The following is a 19,451-nucleotide window of genomic DNA, read 5'->3' on the forward strand; positions in this document are numbered from 1 at the left end:
CAAATATGTGGCATAGAACAAGGCTACTCAGCCCATTATGTCCAAAACCAGCCAAAACTCAAGCAATATATTTTAGTCAATTATTTAGCCATTTTTAAGATATAGCTTTTCTAAGATGCCTCCAAGTATCTTATGAAGATGATAAAGATTTCTGCCTCCACCATCCTCTCAGATGTTCTGACTTGTCACTACCATTTAGTTACCAATCTCTAATCCTTTTATGATATATTGTTAAACATGGGGATCATAATTAAGAAGCTTAGCCATAATACCAAAAATAGTTGTGTGGTTGACAGGAAGACAGCTCTGGACTACAGCAAAGTATCAGTGAGGTACAGGAATAAATACAAAATGCTGGGTTAATGACATACAGGATCCTATATGTGTTTTCAACCAGCCCTGCTGCTCACAACAACCTATAGCACAGACTGTATACCCCAAATCTCTTCGTTCCCAGTCTCCTCTTTGAATTTTCTTTGTCTTGTCTCTTCTCTCATTCTTTCAATCAGAATGGAACACTTAACATTTTTCTGCATTGAATTCTATCTACTGTGCATCTGCCCTCTCTTTCCTGTGGAAGTCTATCATTTCTCAGTTCTCTGAGTATTGAGACATGCAAATGTGTATGCCCAAATCATATACCACAATTCATTTCCATTATGTTTGAGAAATAAGAGTGCTTATTGTCACTTACTCAGTTTTCTATCTATGCTGCAACTTTTTCCATGTGCTTCATCTTGATAAAAAAGCTTTAATTAGAAACATTATCAAATTCCTTTTGAAGGTCCATACAGACAATATCAATAATATTTATGTCATGTCTACTGTCTCATCAAAGAAGTCTTATCAAGTGGGAAACAAAACATTCATTTAGAATTCTATGTCTGGTGTAAGACATACACTTTCCTTTAATGATTGCTTTCTTCTCACTTCTTTATAGATTTAAAAAATAGTTTTCTTTGATATTACCTGCCAATCTTTTTCATGAATCCTTCATTTCATCCTAATTTTTCTCCTAATTTTACTCACATACCTTATAGGTTTAACAAAAAATCTGCTGAAGAAATTCATGAGGTATTGTTAAGGAAAAGAAATTGTTGGCATTCCAGGTTCCGGCATTTGTCTGTACCCTATAGTCTCGTTTAAGCCTTCTTTCGTGTTGAGTTCTTGATATTTTTCTAAGCTTCCGTTTATTCTGCTAAGTTTTCTTAATATACTGTATGGAAATTGAGATTTGAGAGTCCTTGCTGCTTTGGGCTAGAGATATAGTTCTTATAATCGTTTTCTATCTTCTTGAATGCCCACTACACAGAAACTGATTTTATTTTCAAATTGCCATTTTCATTTCAGTTTTGCCGAACCATATCTTAGCAAAGTGAAATTGTCTTTAAACCAACTTAAAACGTTTACAAAATTTTGCCTTTCTTTATCATGCCAAATCTAACTGAATTATTATTGCTACCTCAAAAATGCTGTCCCACTGCCATCCTTTCCCTAAAACTAAGTACAAGTACAGTATAATGCAGCCTCACTTGTTATGTACAGTTCAAAAAAAATGTTTCTTCAACTATCTTCTCCATCTTTTATTTGGGCAGTCAGTTTATATTAGAATAATTGAATAACCCCTGCTGTTGCGGCCTTGGTTTTATTTTTACCCCTCAGTAAGTTGCTTGGGCATTTGCTCATCTATATCCCTCTAAATGTTTGGGAGTCCAAGGTACACTCCCAGGAGTGTCTCTGTTCTTTTAATTGTGCCCCATTTTAACCGTATAATGGTTTTTGAACTGAGATCATTGGATGAGACAGGCAGGAGCATAGCAAGGAACAAGAAAGACAATCTCTCTCTACAAGCATAGCAGGGAGCAAGAAATTGACAAACGAGAAAATCTGCTGATGCTGGAAATCCAAGTGACTGTACTTTTTTTCATAGATATTGCCTGGCCTGCTGAGCTCCTCCAGCATTTTGTGTGGATTAAGTTGAATTTATTTCAATGCAAGAGGTTTGAGAAGTATGTTGGATGAACTCAGTACATGGTTAGCAGCATTGGACTGGGATATTATAGCTATTACAGACATATGGCTAAGGGAGGTTCAGGATTGGCAGCTAATTTTCCAAGATACAGGTGCTTGGTAGGATGGAGGTGGAGGAAGAGAGGAGGGAGAGTTGCATTTCTGATTAAGGAGAACATTGTGGTAGTAGTCTGAGATGAAATTACTGAGAGATCATCCAGTAATGCTAATAAAAAAGAAGGGAATGATCACCTTATTGGGATTGTACTAATTGTAAATTAGAGGAACAAATATGCAGGGAAATTTGCAGGACTGACAGGATTGGCATAGAAGGAAGTTTTTGCTTTCTTAATGTAGACTAGGAGCACCACAGTGCTAAGGGCTTAGATGGAGTGGAATGTGTTAAGTGTGGTCTGGAAAGTTTCCTGACACAAAATATTGAAGGGTCTACCAGGGAGAGGACAAACCCTGCACTACTCTCAAGAAATGGGGCAAGACAAATGATGAGGATCAATGGAGGAGCACTTAGGACTAGTGTACATAGTTCTATTTGTTTTAAATTAATTATAGAAAGGAGCTAATCTGGTCGACAAGTTAAAGTTGAAAATTGCAACAAGGGAAAGTTTGCTGGTGTTAGACACGAACTTGCAAAAGTTGAATGGAGTAGGTTGCTTGCAGACAAAGGGACATCTGATATGTGGGAGGCTTTTATAAGTGAGATACTGAGCGTTCAAAATCTGCATGTTCCTGTTAGAGTGAAGGGCAGGGCTGGCAGGAGTAGGGAACCCTGGATGATGAAGGATATTGAAGCTCTGGTCAGATAAAATGAATTGAGTTGTGGGTCAGGTAGAGGCAGCTGGAATCAAGGAAAGTATAGGGGTTGCAGGGAATATATTCAAGAAAGAAATTGGGGGTCAGAAAGGGAGCATGAGGAAACTTTGGCAAGGAAGACCAAGAATACAAAGAGCTTTAATATGTATATTCAGGGGAAAAGAGTAAATAACAAGAGAATAAGGCCCCTCAAAAGACCAAAGTTAACATCTTTGTGAGGAGCCACAAGAGGTGTGCGAGGTTCTTAATTAATACTTCTCTTTTTTACCATGGAGGAATACTCAAAGACTTTGGACATTGATATAGGAAATGGATCTTGTGGATCGTCTGCTTTATAAGAGAGATATTATTGGATGTCATGAAATGTATGATGGCAGATAAATTTCCAGAGCTAGATCAGGAATATCCAAGACCACTGTGCAAAGCTAGAGAAGAAATCGTAGGAACCCTGGCTGCGATGTATACATTATCTTTTGTGATAACTAAAGTGTCAGAAGACTAATATTGCCCCTTTATTTAAGAAGGGCCACAAAGAAAAGCCTGAGAACTACAGTAAGCCTAACATATGTGGTGTTTAAGTTACTAGAGAGGATTCTGAGGGATAAGCTACATAAACATTTGGAAAGATGGGTTCATTAGAGATGGTCAACATGACTTTGTGCATGGGAGATCATGTTTAATGAATCTGTGTTTTAAGGAAGTAACTGAGAAGTTTAATTAGGGCAGGGTGGTAGACGTGGTCCATTTGGACTTCGGTAAGTGATAAGGGTCCACAGAGTATGCTGCTACAGAAAATTAGATTACATAGGATCCTGGGAGAGCTAGGTATTTGGATGCAGAATTGGCTTGATGGTAGGAAGCAGAGAGATGGTAGAAGGCAGACATCTCACCTCTCTCGGAAGTTCCGGGAGTCTCCCACATATTGATAGTGGCTCCCTGATACCTGCAAATTATATACAATATCCTGGAAATCGATTTTTTTGAGAGGGATAGGAAGAGCAAGAGGGAGCATCCTGATTGGTCTCTCTTCGTGCTAAATAGACCTATCAGTTTTCTCTGTGGGCGGGCTTTACAGTCAACCTCAAAAATAATGACAGTGTTGCTCACTGCACTGTTTGCAACAGTGACTTTTCTATTGCCCATGGTGGGTTAAAATGTAAAAGGCATGTTGAGGTGAGTTTAACACCTGTCATTCATTCATTAGCATAGCTAACATTATTTAAGCTAGCTGGCTAGCTGCTAAGGAGCTACTCTATGTGATGTCCTATGTGATGAGGCCAAACTCCCTGTAGACTTGCTCAAAATTGTAATAGAATTTAAAAAAAATGACTCCATGATAATATAAGTACATATTTTAATGTCACATTTTCTTCATGTACCCAACTTGGTTTACAGATTAGACAAAATCACTAAACAAAGTATTACATACTCCCTTGGAAGTCGACCGGTGGGGGCGGGATATGGGGTTGCAGGGGGTGGGGGTGCTACCTCCCTGAAATGAGTTTTTGCAGGGTGGGATGTCTGGGAAGGTTGCTTTTCAGACTGAAGGTTTGTGACTAACAGTGTCCTGTAGGGCCAATATTCAATATTCTCTGTGCAGGGCCCATTGCTGTTTGTCATCTACAATGCTGTGCAGAAGTCTTAGGCACATGTGAAAAAAATCTGTAAAGCGAAGGTACTTGAATTGAAATGTTTTTAAACATCAAAAAATTACTATAAAGCACTGTAAACAAAAATAAATCAATATTTGGTGTGACCACCTTTTGCCTTTAAAACTGCATCATTTCTCTTAGGGAAATTGCCGTGCAGTTTTATAAATAAATTAACACATGCAAACAAGCTGGATGAATTCAGCAGGTTGGGCAGCATCCGTTGAAACGAGCAGACAACATTTTGGGCCGAGACCCTTCTTCAGTCCTGACGAATTTGACCACAGCATCTGCAGTTTACTTTGTGTTTATAAATAAATTAACTGGTAGGTTGTTCCAAGCACCTTGGAGAACTTGCCACAGTTCTTCTACCAACATTGGCTATCTCTCTTGCTTCTGTCTCTCTAGTTAATCCCAGACAGCCTTGATGATGTTGAGATCAGAACTCTATGAAGGCCATACTATTTGAAACCATATAAAAAATCTAGGGTGCCTGAGACTTTTACACAGTACTGTATTTTAGTGATTTCAATGAGAATTGCAGAAAGCATGGTTAATAAGTTTACAGCTATCACTAAAATGGTTGATGTCATGACAGTGAAGGTAATTATCAGGATTTAATTGGATCTTGATCAGTAAGGTTAGTGGGCTGAGAGATGGCAAATTGATTTGAATTCTGATAAGTGCAAGGTGCTGCATTTTGGAAGGTATATCAGGTAAGATATTCTCTGTGCATTGAGGAGTGTTGTAGAATGGAGGGACCAAGCTCCCTGAAAGTGACATCATAGGTAAGCAGGGTGGTGAAGAAGGCGTTTGGCTTGCTGACCTTCATCAGTCAGTTGTACAAGATGTTGGTGAAACCACAGTTGGAATAGTGTTTTCAGCTTTGGTCATTCCATTAAGCTGGAAAGAGTGCAGAAGAGATTTACAAGGATGTTCAAGGAAAAGGGTTGAGTAGATTGGGACTTTATTAAGGGTAGAATGAAGGAGATTGAGGAATGATCTAGCAAAGCTTTTAACATTGAGAAGCATAGATAGGATGAATACACATTGCCTATTTTCCAGGGATATGGAATCAAGAACTTGAGGGCATAGGTTTAAGGTGAGAGGAGAGAGATTTAGCATGAACTTAACAGCAAGTTTTTCACCCAGGAAGTGGAATGAACTGCTAGAGGATGTTTTTGAGGTAGGTAAAATAACAACATTTAAAAGGTACTTGGGCAAATGAGACTAGATTAGATGGGAATCTTGGTCAGCATGGAGCATTTGGGCTGAAGGGCTTGTTTTCACGTGTATGGCTGTATGACTATATTTAGCACGTGTCTTATGTCACATGTCGAGCAAGTTTTCTTTTCGCTATTATTATTTACTGAACAAGTATTTCTACAATACCGTTTTCATTCTTCATATGTCTCATCTGAAAATGTAACCAGTACTGTGCAGTTGTCATTACCACACCTTTAAACTGTTTTTCAGTAATGGACGCAGTATCATATTCCCTACTCCCTTATGTGTGTTTGTGCCCTCTGTTAAATGACTTTTATTTCAAGACATCTTGCATTATAGTACATGCAACTGTCAAACTTATTTCTTTCCATTTTACCCAGTCTTAGATTCCTCTTTCTTCCAGATTCATTCTTCTGTCTTCCAAATTTGTTGGTTAAATCCCTATGTTACATATCCAATTTTTTTCTTATCCCCTTCAGAAAAAATCTCTCAGGTTTCCATTCCCATTAAACTACTTCAAACTCTTGCTATTGATACCATCAATCTTCCTCCGGGAACATTGGTTGAGATTTAATCCATCTGGTTTGTGCCTAAAATCTGGAACCATTGACCGAACAATCTGAAGATCTCCTTCCTTCAGTGTTCGTTGGCTACTCGATTATTTGCATTGCCTTCTGTTCCTGTATTTATAGCACCAATTGTAGATATGTTTTTATTCCAATGCCTAGCACCCTATGTTCTTCATCAAGGGCCCTTATTTTGTTTTCTGCTTATGTCATTGATACTGATATTTACCATCATCTCTGACCATTCATCTTTCTCATTCAGAAGGTTCAGCAGCCATACGTAACCCAGCACCAAGGAGGTAACAAACGCAACAGGTGTCATGTATGCATACAGAATTGCCCGTCTGCTGAGCTGTTGAGTCCTCTGTCAGTGTTGCTGTCCTGTTTTTCCTAATTTTGCCCTGACACCTGAGTCGCTCAGACACAGTTGTGGCTATACTCTGTAATGGAACCACCACTGCCTTTTCCAGGGTACCCAAGGGATCCTTACATTACATGCCTGACTCTTTCAATCTAACTAATGATGTAACATAGTGTTATGGAGGTATAGTAATGATGCTGGCTGTTGTGTAAGGCAAGTTTTCCACATATGAGCTCTTCTAATTGACAATACTTAAGTAGTTGCACAAGATGCAAAAAGTAACTTGATTTTCCCACATAATATATGAATTTGACAGTTTGAAGAGCATTGTCATTCCTCCATTTGTAAAACTAACTGAAAATTCAATTATTTTCACAAGTCAGTGCTTCTGAATGTGGGAGACAGCTTACTGAATGGTTTTCAAAACAACAAATGCAACTAAGTACTCTATTAATAACACTTTGTATTTGGAAAATTATGGTAAATGATCACCGCAGACAATGAAGAGGCAAGCAAAGGCAAAGCTGATCCAAGGGTTGAGGCATGTGGGTGCAAGACAGAGTTGGGGCGACGTTAAGGCATATTCCAAGAGAAGTTGGAGAGAAGCCGAGAAGTTGAAACTTTAGAGATGAAGTTGGAGGGAGCGAGTGATGAAAAATTGAAGTTGTTTTGGAGCTCGTCCACCTAAACTGGGAGCGAGGTTTGATCCATCTAAGTGCCAAATCGATTTGCAAAAGTCAGATATGGGACGGAAGTGGCCCAGAGTGTATTGAAGCGGCAGGGCCTAGGTCTGAGTGCGGGGGATGACCCAGTGTTTGGAGAATTTAAACACTGGGCCAGATGGACTGAAAAGGCAGGGTGTAGGGCACAGAAGCGAGAGTCAGGCCAGTACTGCTTTGCAGCATTTTACTCCGCTTTCCTTGGTCCCGAGGCTGAGTCTGTGAGACTGCTCTGGCTGCTACGTGCTTCATGTCTGCGAGGTTTGTGGTGATTTGCCCTGCAATATGATGAACTGAGACCAAGGCTGTGGGCCTAGTCCAGCTGCTCCAGGATTTGGTTCTAAGGACTCAATTTGGTTTGGAATGCTGTTGCTTGCTTTTATTGTTTGCATGGTTTGTGTTTTTTTCCCTCTTTCTCTGCGCATTGGGTATTGATGTTTTAAGGCTGATTTATACTTGTGCGTCGCATCGATGCCATAGGTAATGCCTACCCTACGCCGTACCTACGCTATACCCTACGCCGTAGGTATAGTTACTCAGAAAAGTTACTCATGCGTTGCGGTGACGCAGACTGCAACAACTGTGATGGGTCCGCTTGGTAGCATCGCATTTCCTCCTACGCATTTCGGGTTGCTTCTTCACCGCCATGTTTGTAGGCTGTGCGTACACTAATGCGAAATAGATGAACCAAATCATCAAATCTACCTGCTGACATGTGAAAATGTTTGAAATGCATTTCCTTGTCCATGTCTCTCATGAATAAACTCAACACAGTGGCATAGAAACCCCACCGCCAACTAGCATTTTGGCGCACACCAACGCATGCTCGCTACGGCGTAGAGCGACGCAGAAGTGAAAATCAGGGTTACGGCGTAGGCTGCGGCATAGCCTGTATGCACGTATAAATCAGCCTTAAATTGGGTTCTTTGGGGTTGCTTGCTTTGTGGTTTCCTGTAAGCAGGTGAATTTCAAGGTTGTACAATTTATATACTTCGATAATAAATGTACTTTGAACTTTGAACCCAGGGCTGTATTGCTTTATTTTCAATGTTAACTATTTATGTTTATTTTTAATACCAAAATTCACTTCTTTATCCCTCTATGCCAGCTTCTGTGCACATCAAATTTCAGACCTTCATAGCTTTTGTAAGCTACATTTTAAATTACTACTCTGTAAATAAGCAAAATCTATTTAATTATACACATCTGTAAGCCACACCCAGATTCTCCAATACCAAGAATTTGCTGACAGTAATTGCTTTGTATTTAAGCAACTAATTACAGCTGGAAACCTTACTAATTGTTATGTTTACTAACAACCGATTGTTTTCTATTGACAAGCTGTAGGAAAAGACTACACATTAAAATTCATATATTAATGCAAAAATATAACTTAAGATTGAAATCACTCCCTCACCAATTAACAAAGTTAGTAAATTCACAAGCTTCACACTTGTGCAGTGTCGAATTTAAGATGCAAAATATGTGTTTGTGTCTGTGGCAAAAGAAAGTCAGAACAAAGTAGCCCTGCCACACTAATTAAATCTTTCTCTCTTCTCCCCCTTCAATTATTCTCTCTCTATTTCTTTTTCTTTTCCCCCCAACCCCAAAGTAAAAATATGCCATGTCTGAGTTCATCCCATACTTGTATGTTTGATGCATACCTTAATGTGTCACTCATGATGATTGGGATTGCGTGCTTCAGTGTCTCTCAGGACAATCTTTCATGAATACTTATTCATGACTGCTTTTATCACATTATTGAACTTGTTTATTCCAGTCAAATGCAAAGTAAATCCCAAATGAAATATTTTTCTACACAATGAGGAAGGTGAGATAAAAAATATTATTCTTTGGAATTTATGGTTGTGTTGACACACCCTTCATTTTACATTTTAACATGGTCTTCGATAAATTTGATAACATTGCCAAGATAACTTATTAGCATTTTAAGGTTTCATTGGTCGTGTTTGTAATACTTTGTCTTCTAAGTATAATTAAAAATAGATTGGGATAAAATGACATCAGAATTTAGACATGACTTCACATGCTGTCTGAGACTAAGGTTAAATTTTGACTAATAACTCAACTGTTAGGTAAAATTATGTCTTAGTACCTCAGTGCACCTGGCTGCCACAACTTGCAGCTACTTGAGCACAATAAAAGGGGCTAATTCTCTTCTGGGAGGACTATCCAACAAAACTTGACATAGAACTATGTGGTACTGTTAGAACACATAACACAGTGTTTTCTCAAAGCAGTGGGTTGTAAGACATGACTTCAAGGTGGAAGGAGAGTTGTAGAGATGTTGGGAAGGATTTTTTTAAGGCTTGGGTCTTCAACAGCTGAAAGCATTACTGTTATTGATTGAGTTTGTAAAATCCAATGTTTAACAGGCCTGATTTTGATAACTGTTAACATTTTGGAGGACTGAAGAGTAGAGAAGAGGATAGAGGTCCTGGAATGGTTTGAAACAAAGGACAATAGTTTTAATTACGAGAGATTCTGCAGATACTGGAAATGTTGAGCAGCACACACAAGAAGAACTCAGCATATTTGCCAGCATCAATGGAGGGGAAGAAACGGTCGATGTTTTGGGCTTAGACCCTTTATCAGGACTAGAAAGGAAAAGACTAGAAGCCAGAATAAGAAGATGGGGGGGGGGGGGGGGGAGAAGGAGTACAAGCTGGCAGATGATGTGAGCCCAGGTGAGGGGAGTGGGTGGGGAAGGGGATGAATTTAGAAACTGGGAGGGGATAGGGTGAAGAGGTAAAGGGTTGAAGAAGAAGGAATGGGGTAGTGTGGGTTTAGTACTTTTTTTTAAAGGATTATATGGGTTGGCACAACATGGAGGGCTGAAGGGCCTGTACTGTGCTGTAGTGTTCTATGGTTCTATGGAATCTAACAGAAGAGGACAGTGGACCATGGAAGAAAGGGGGGGAGGAGAAGGGGAACCAGAGGGATGTGAGGAGAAGGGGTGAGAGAGTAGCCAGAAAGGGGAATAGAAAAAAAGAAAAGGGCGAGTGCAGATAAATTAACAGATTTTGAGAAATCAATGTTCATTTCATCAAAGAATATAATGTGTTGCTCTTTCACCCTGAGTTTGGCCTCATCATTGCAGTAGAAGAGGCCATTTCAGACTTGCCAGAATAAGAATGGAAAGTGAAATTGAAATGGGGAGATCCTTCCTCTTACAGTGGACACATATCAGCAAGCACAAAATTGATGGGTGAATGGGATTTTGTCTGATGTGGACAAGAAATCTGATTGGGTTTAAGTTTACAAAGAAAAGAATCATGGCAACCAATGTCAAGAGTATTAGAATAGTCAAGTTTAAGGTAAAAATGCATTGATCACAGTTTCACCAGTTGTTGTGCTGAGCTTGGGGTAGAATTGAATGATACTGTGGACTTGGAAATAGGGGATCTTAGTGATGGTGCAGTGGTCATCCACAGCTCACCTCCAGGGTCTAGTATGATATTGAGTATCATGTTAGAACTTCAGGTATCAAGCAGCCTCGCTTGGTTTCAGAAAGGTGCCAGTAGGAAGGATGGAATTCATGTGGTGGACAAAAATCACAGGGTCTTTATTCAACTGAAAGGAATATATGTTCTCTGTCAGCAAGTTTGCCAGTTCAGAACATTAAGAGCGGGATTATAGAATGGATGTGGAATCATGTGAAAATTATTAAAACTGCAGATGCTGAAAATCTAAAATAAAAACATAAAATGCCAGAAATAATCATCATATCACATGGTAAAGAATGAGAGGCCAATAGAGTTACCCTTTCAGGTCAAAGACCCTTTATCAAAACTGGGAAGGAAAGAAAACAAGATAGTTTTAAATTGTCGGGGGGGTGGGGATGGATTAGACAGGGAATATCTTTGATATGGGTGGCAGGTTTGAATTTTAAAAATCAGATAACATGCTTTGTATCAGCACTGATCATTTCAGTTGTAGGTTATCTATCTGTAATAGTAATTCAGTTTTATTTCTCTCCATTTCACTGATTTGCTCAGACCAGTATTTCATGGCTTTTACATGCTCCTTTGTTTTCTAACGGCCCTTGTTAATCTATCAATCAGATGATTTAATCAACACTCACGTATTACTCCTAAAAGAGATATTCCCTTTGATTTATCCATTCCATTTTATTCTCTCCTTCCACAGATGCTACTTTCTGGAATTTTCTGTTTTACATCATCAGTGTTCATATGAAAAATTTTGCTGTGTTTTTTAGTGTTGCTGCTGTTGAGCATGTTAATGAAAAATTTAATATGATACAAAATACCAGAAGTACCAGAGATAAGGGTAATGTTATATTGCAGTAGTGGCCGTTGTAGGTGAATCTATGCCCAAGATTAATTGAATAAGAATAGAACCAGATGTTCTCCCGCTCTATGAATATTCAGTCCTATTAATGTCTCCAGGCAGGTCAAGCTGGATGGAAAGGGAATTTAGCATATAATCAGTGACTTTGATTTGAACTGTTTGGGTATTTAAGGGAAAGATGAAAACCTAACTGGAGCAATTTAAACAAGGAGTTCAAGGGGAAAGGTCCAGTTTGCAGGAGTATTAGAGGGTGCAATGCATTCACAGATTTGGAAGAGAGAAAAAGCTAAGAAAAATGCATTGAATCACAGAGTTTCTTTTCTGAGGGGAGAAGGATCTGAATGAAAGGGGACCCAAGGACTGCATGTTACAGTGGGTTAGTAAATGCAAAAAGGGCATGGAAGAAAGAGCATAGAAGAAATAGAGGAATTTGAGAAAAATCCACATTCTTATGGTGGGGGAAGGAATCTTATAACTTGGCTTTGTAGGTTAGGGGTACACAGAGAAGTGGTAAGTACTTACTGATTGGTCTGAATTTTAATGGGAGAAATTTTAAGAAGACAATATGCAGTAGAGCAATATCTTTTCATTACGAGATAATTCTGGATTAATGAGAATTGTTAAAAGAGAGTAAGACTTGAGAGAGCTGTACACAATGAAGCCAAAGCTATAAATATGAATAGTTAAGTTAAATTAGTTGTTCATTGAATCAGTTTAAAAATTAGATTTAAGAGAGTGTGGATGATGGCTATGTTATATGAATGCAAAGTAATCGTGAGGCATGTATGATCCACTAATTGATTGTACCTTCGTGTTTTGTGCTGCTCTGACAATTCCTATTCAACCAGAACGAGATTAATGTATTTTAAAGTATGGGTATAAAGTCCGTTTTTTCTGCTTGTTAAGGAAATTAATTAACTTACTCATTGTGACCTTATTGAAGGGGTTTTAAAAAGTTACAATGTTGACACAAATGAAAAACAGTTTTAGGCACTTTGCAAGGATTTGGGACGAACAACATTCCTAGATTATTATTGCTTTGAATTCAAGAAGTTAGTTTGCTGGAAAACAACAGCTTGTATTAATATGTCATTTCATGGGAACGTTATTAACAGATTGTGACATTGCTCTACATAAGCGACAAAGAGATTTAAACCAGGAAGTACAGAAGGTACATCTATACAAAGATAGGTAGAGGCAGATAATGTTGAGAGAGCAGGGAGGCCGCAGAAGGATTTTGACAGATTCGGAAAATGGACAAAGAAGTGGCAAATGGAATACAGTGTCAGGAAGTGTACAGTCATGCATTTTGGTAGAAGGAATAAAAACAGATTATTTTCTAAACCAGGTAAAAATTTAAAAATCTGAGGTACAAAGGGACGTGGGAGTCCTCGTGCAGAATTCCCTAAAGGTTAATTTGCAGGTTGAGTTGGTGGTGAGGAAGGCAAATGCAATGTTAGCATTCATTTCAAGATGACTGGAATATAAAAACAAGGATGTAATGCCAAGGCTTTATTAAGGTGCTGGTGAGGCCTCACTTGAAGTGTTGTAAGCAGTTTTTGGCCCCTTTTCTAACAAAGGGTGTGCTAACATTCGAGAGGATTCAAAGGAGGTTCAGGAAAATGATTCTGGGAATGAAGGGCTTATAGCAGGAGTGTTTGATGGCTCTGGGCCTATACTTGTTGAAATTTAAATAATGAGGGGGGGATCTCATTAAAACCCATTGAATGTTGAAAGGCCTAGATAGAGTGGATGTGGAGAGGATGTTTCCTGTAGGGGGGACGTCTAGGACCAAAGGCATAACCTAAGAATAGGGGGATATCCATTTAGAACACAGGTAAGGAGGAATTTCTTCAGCCATGTGGTGGTGAATCTATGGAATTCATTGACACGGGTGGCTGTAGAGGCCAGGTCATTGTGAATATTTAAGATTCTTGACAAGTCATGGCATCTAAGGTTATGGGGAGTAGGCAGGAGAATGCAGTTGAGAGGGAAATGAGTCAAATGGTGGAACAGAGTCGATGGGCTGAATGACCTAATTCTGCTCCTATGTTTTATGGTCTAACTAGATTAAAGGGGTGAGGAGATTACAAAAATAGAGAAGAGAAGGTTCATTGTATGCTTTACAAAGAAGAACAGCAATTTTAAAATTGTGGTGCAAATAATGTTGAAAGTCACTTCCCAAAATGTTGAGGTGAATTAAGACAAAAGCAGCAAAAATTCCATCCATGGTTATGGAACATCAAAAATGATAGGTCAACTGGGAGTGTATTGGAATAATAAAGTTAGAGATATAACGAAGTCATGAATGGGAATTTGAAAAGTGCTTGGTAGAATGTCTGTTTTATAATGTTGACACCATTTGTGAAATATTGAGTGGTTTCTGATGTTCTGGTACCGAGTCAGTTTCTCTGTGGTTCAGGGTCATGGTCACATCAACTTAACAAAATATTTCTTTAAGTTTCCCCTTTCCATTCTCGTTATGTAACATTGTTCTCCATCTGTATCAGTTCTGGACCAACCCCCCACCCCCACGTTCTAGTGAGTGTCTCCCAAACGCCATGCTCCCTTGTCTGTCATCCATGATGCTTAGGATATCGTATTTCACTTCTCATCACCCACCTTTCCTGTGATTGGAAGTGGTACTATTAGGTTGGTAAACTTCCCATTCCCATTCCAACATGGCAATCTATGGCCTCCTCTACTGTCGTAATAAGGTCCCACTCAGGTTGGAGAAGCAACACCTTATATTCCATCTGGGTAGCCTCCAACTTGATGGCATGAACATCAATTTCTCAAACAACTGGTAATGCCTCTCACCCTTTTCAATTCCCCATTCCCTTTTTTCTCTCTCTCTCACCTTATCTTTGTACCTGCCCATCACCTTTCTCTGGTGCTCCTCCCCTTTTTCTTTCTTTCATAGATTTATGTACTCTTCTATCAGATTCCCCCTTCTTTAGCCCTGTATCTCTTTCACCAATCAACTTCCCAGTTCTTTATTTCACCCCTTCACCTCTTTACTTCAGATGGAGACAAGAAGGTGTATAGGAGCAACATATGCCAACTAGTGGAGTGGTGCCGCAGCAACAACCTTGCACTTAATGTCAGTAAGACGAAAGAGCTGGTGTGGACTTCAGGAAGGGTAAGATAAAGGAATATTGTACATACCAATCCTGATAAAGGGATCAGAAGTGGAGAGAGTGAGCAGTTTCAAGTTCCTGGGTGTCAAGATCTCTGAGGACCTAACCTAGTCCCAACATATTGATGCAGTTATAAAGAAGGCAAGACTATACGTCATTAGGAGTTTGAAGAGATTTGGTGTATCAACAAATACACTCAAAAACATTTATAGGTGCACCATGGAGAGCAATCTGACAGGCTGCATCACTGTCTGGTATGCGGGGGGTTACTGCACAGGACCAATAGAAACTGCAGGGGGTTGTAAATTTAGTTGGCTCCATCATGGATACTACCTTACAAAATACCCAGACATCTTTAAGGAGCAGTGTCTCAGAAGGGCAGCATTCCTTATTAAGGACCTCCAGGACCCAGGGCATGTCCTTTTCTCACTGTTACCATCAGGAAGGAGATACAGAAGCATGAAGGCACACACTCAGCGATTCAGGAACAGCTTCTTCCACTCTGTCATACAATTCCTAAATGGACATTGAGCTGGTGAACACCAACTCACTTTCTTAATATAAATTAGTTGTGTTTTTTTGCATGATTTTTAATCTTTTCAATATATGTATATTGTAATTGATTTTTTAAAATTATTATTCTATTATTATGTGTTGCATTGAACTGCTGCTGCTTAATTAACACATTTTGCAACACATGCCAGTGTTAATAAGCTTGATTTCTGATTCTGATTCTGGTTCTCCTTCCCTTTCCCTTTCTTCCATTGTATTCTGTCCTCTCCTATTATATTCCCCCTTTCTCCAGCCCTGTGTCTCTTTCACCAATCAACTTCCCAGCTCTTTACTTCACTCCTTCCCCCCACCTTCTTATTCTAACTTTTCTTCCTTTCCAGTCATGAAGGGTCTCAGTCTGAAATGTTGATGATATTCTTTTCCATAGATGCTGCCTGGCCTGCTGAGCCCCTCCAATATTTTGTGTGTGTTCCTTGGATTTCCAACATATGCAGATTTTGTCTTGTTTGTGATTAGGTTGATAAATCAATTTCAAGTGTATTGTCATCTGTTTATATATATACAACCAAACAAACCAACATTCCTCCGTACCACAAAGCATTTATCATACCAAGCATATAAAGTCAAATAACACCACAAATAAATTAATAAAATATAATTCAAAACGGTTTCTGGGTGATGAGACCTTGGCAGGGTACTCTTTAGTCTCACAGCCTGAGGGAAGAAGCTGTTACCCAGTCTGGCAGATAAGTGGGACAATAATCAGATTGCTGAATAGTTTGACCAACTATGAGTTGCTGAGGAGATAAATTGTAAAATGAGGATTATCCTTAGTGTTTTAAATTGTTATCCCATTCTTCAGCTGGTAATGTTCCCAGTACTGAAACTCACAACATTTTAAAGCTGTAGTGGTTGCTGTTCCTAGTTATTTATTTTTATCAACAAATGCATAGCAGCATAGAGAAGCAAACACCAGAACTTAATTTTGATTGTATACATTATCTGACACTGCTTGTACAGTGGACTTTGACCGGAACAACCCTGACACAGCCAAGATGCCACTGTGGCAAACTCTATAAGAATGTCAGGGGACTCAAGATCCACCAAGTGAAATCCAAGTGTAGGACTGGTGAGTGGCAGGAGGAATGCCCAGCAGTGACTGGTGAGACGGTGGAGGACCACAGTCAGGAGCAACCCCATAGTACTGAGGACCTTCAACCGACTGCTTCAACCCAGGAACACAGGAGGGGATCAACCGATGCGTCGAGGGAAACCCGTGTGAGGCTTCCAGAGGAGAGGAAGGAGAGAATAAACTGGCCCCCAATGAACAGTGGCAAGTGGGAGAAATTTAACGAGGACATGGACAGACGTCTTGAGATGATACTCGTGGGACCTGTGGAGAAGAAGCTAGAGAATATGTGCAGATTGGTGTACTCCATCGGAGAAGACCGATTTGGTGTGGTGGAGAAGATAAAGGAGAAGAGAGTTTACCAGCCTAGCAGACGAAAGAGGGAGATAACCAGCATAAGACGGGAAATTAGAACACTCTCCAACAGGTACAGAAGAAGTAGTGTAGAAGAGAGAGAAGGACTGAGGCAGTTGAGACAAGACCTGGGAAGGAGGCTTAAAGAACTTCGGAAAAGGATAAGGAAGAACAAGCGTGAGAAGAATAGGAAAAGGGCTGCTTTCATCAGAAACCCTTATCAAGTGTGTTAGAAAGGGAAAGATCAGGCACACTGGGGAAACCAAGAGAGGAAGTGGAGGCATACCTGCAGGAAATACACTCAGATGAAAGACGAGACCCGCCACTGGGGGAAAACAGCGCACAGAAACCTCTAGACGAGAAAGAGCCAACACTGAAAGAAGTAAGAGAAGACATCAAGAAGGCAAGGGCAGGTTCAGCACCTGGGCCCAATGGGATCACATATAAAGTCTACAAGAAGTGCCCAAATCTTCTCAAGAGGATGTGGAGGCTGATGAGAGTCATCTGGAGGAAGGGCCAGATACCACCTTGCTGGCAAGTGGCTGAAGGATGCTTTGTGCCAAAAGAGGAAAACTCAACTGAGATCAAGCAGTTCAGAGCCATTTCCCTCCTCAACGTCGAAAAATCTTCTTTGCTGTTCTAGCAAGAAGGATGACATTATACATGGTAGAAAACCAATACATAGATATGGCAGTGCAAAAGGAAGGGATTCCTGGATTCCCAGGATGTGTGGAACACACTAGTGTTATATCCCAGCTGTTAGGAGGCCAAGGCAACCAAACGGAACCTGACGGTTGTGTGGTTGGATTTAGCCAATGCTTATGGTACAGTGCCACACAAGCTGATTGAGACAGCACTGAAACACTACCATACCCTGAAGAAGGTCACCAAGATCCTGGCAAGCTATCTTGAGGGGATTCACCTAAGGAACATCATGGCAGTGAGTAGAGAAGGGTATTGTGACTGGCTGCACTATATCAGTAGTCCTCTTCGTCAAGGCCATGAATCTACTTATAGAGGCTGGGAAAAGAGAGACCAGAGGGCCAAAGACAAGCACCAATATCAGACAGCCGCCAAGCAGAGGATTTATGGATGACCTTACAATTACAACCACAACACATATCCAGGCCAGGTGGGTACTCCAGGCAATGGACGAGACAGCCACATGGGCGCGAATTAAATTTAAACCTACCAAATCAAGGTGTTTGGTGATAAAGAAAGGCCAACTTACCCAGGAGTTCATCTTGAAGATCCAGGATGAAGAAATCCCGTCTATCATAGGAAACCCCATTAAGTGCCTAGGGAAATGGTATGATGACAGCCTGAAGGATGTCAACAACAGCAGACGTCTGGAGCAACAAACAACAGAAAGGCTGGTAAAGATCGACAATCAGGTTTACCAGGAAAGTTCAAGGCATGGATCTTCCTACATGGGCTTCTACCCTGACTGGTTGTGTCCCAATGATGCTGTATGACATCGCCCTGCCAATGATCGAGGGCACGGAGAGGAAGATTAACTGGTATCTGAGAAGGTGGTTAGGAGTACTGCAGTGCTTCTCTTCAACAGGGCGAAACAGCAAGTCAACCAAGCTCCAGTTGCCCCTCTTCTTGGTTGTAGAGGAATTTAAGGCAGGGAAAGCACGACTCATCATAAACTTCAAAGACTTCAAGGATGACAAAGTCAGTGAAGCAGGAGTCAAGATACAGACAGGGAGCAAATGGAAGGCGGCAGAAGAAGCAGAGTTCCGACTTAGCCACAGAGGCATTGTCGGAAGAGTGTGTAAGGGCAGACAAGGCCTGGGATGTGAGCCGACAACCAGGTGCAGGGAGGCCAACCCTAAGGACAGATGGCACTTGGTCCAGCAGCAGATACCGAAGAAAGAGGAGGAGGGTAGATATGTACGAGCAGTGGAGATGGGGAGTCAAGGGACCTGGACAAAGTGGGAAACAGAACAGAGTGTCGACATGGGATGACATATGGGAATATACATCTTTCCAACTCCAGTTCTTACTGAGGGCTGTGTACGATGTACTACCAACTCCAACAAACCTGTGGAACTGGGGTATAACAGAAGACCCAACGTGCCATCTGTGCCAGAAACCAGCCAACCTAGAGCATATTCTTTCTTCATCCCAGGTTGCCCTGTCCCAGGGACGGTACAGATGGAGACACAACCAGGTTTTGAGAGCAGTGGCCCACACTTTGGAGACAGAGAGGAAAAAGGACCACAAAAAGGACAGCCAACCAAGCTTCATCAACTTCATCAGGACCGGGGAACCTGCTGCAGCAACAAACAAGCGCAGAGACGGTCTCCTGGGCATGGCAAAGGACTGGGAGATGAAGGTTGATCTTGGAAAGAAGCTGGTGTTCCCACCAATAGTAGAGACCACACTTTGACCAGATGTTCTTCTATTGTCAGAGAATGCAAAGAAGCTCGTGGTGATAGAGCTAACAGTACCATGGGAGATCCGATGCCAAGAGGCCACGAGAGGAAGCTTGTGAGGTACGAAGACCAGGTGGCGGACTGCAGACGGCAAGGCTGGCAGACGTGGAACTTCCCTATTGAAGTGGGGGCAAGAGGATTTCCCGCCATGTCAAGCTGGAACATGATGGCAGCTT

At 40.7% G+C, this 19,451-nt stretch overlaps 1 protein-coding gene across 2 annotated transcripts in view; it reads left to right on the plus strand.

Annotated features, from left to right (window-relative positions):
- arsg (arylsulfatase G) overlaps positions 1 to 19,451 on the plus strand; it is a 213,746-nt gene that overhangs the window by 39,245 nt on the left and 155,050 nt on the right. Inside the window, exon 1 of one of the 2 annotated variants that reach the window (XM_073026170.1) lies at positions 14,724 to 14,837. The exons of the other annotated variant lie outside the window; for it this stretch is intronic. The gene's annotated coding sequence lies outside the window, so the exon portion shown is untranslated. Of the gene's footprint in view, positions 1 to 14,723; positions 14,838 to 19,451 lie in introns of those variants that run through there. 2 annotated transcript variants of the gene reach the window in all.

This window comes from Hemitrygon akajei, chromosome 22 (assembly GCF_048418815.1).
Source record: "Hemitrygon akajei chromosome 22, sHemAka1.3, whole genome shotgun sequence".
NCBI lineage: Eukaryota > Metazoa > Chordata > Chondrichthyes > Myliobatiformes > Dasyatidae > Hemitrygon > Hemitrygon akajei.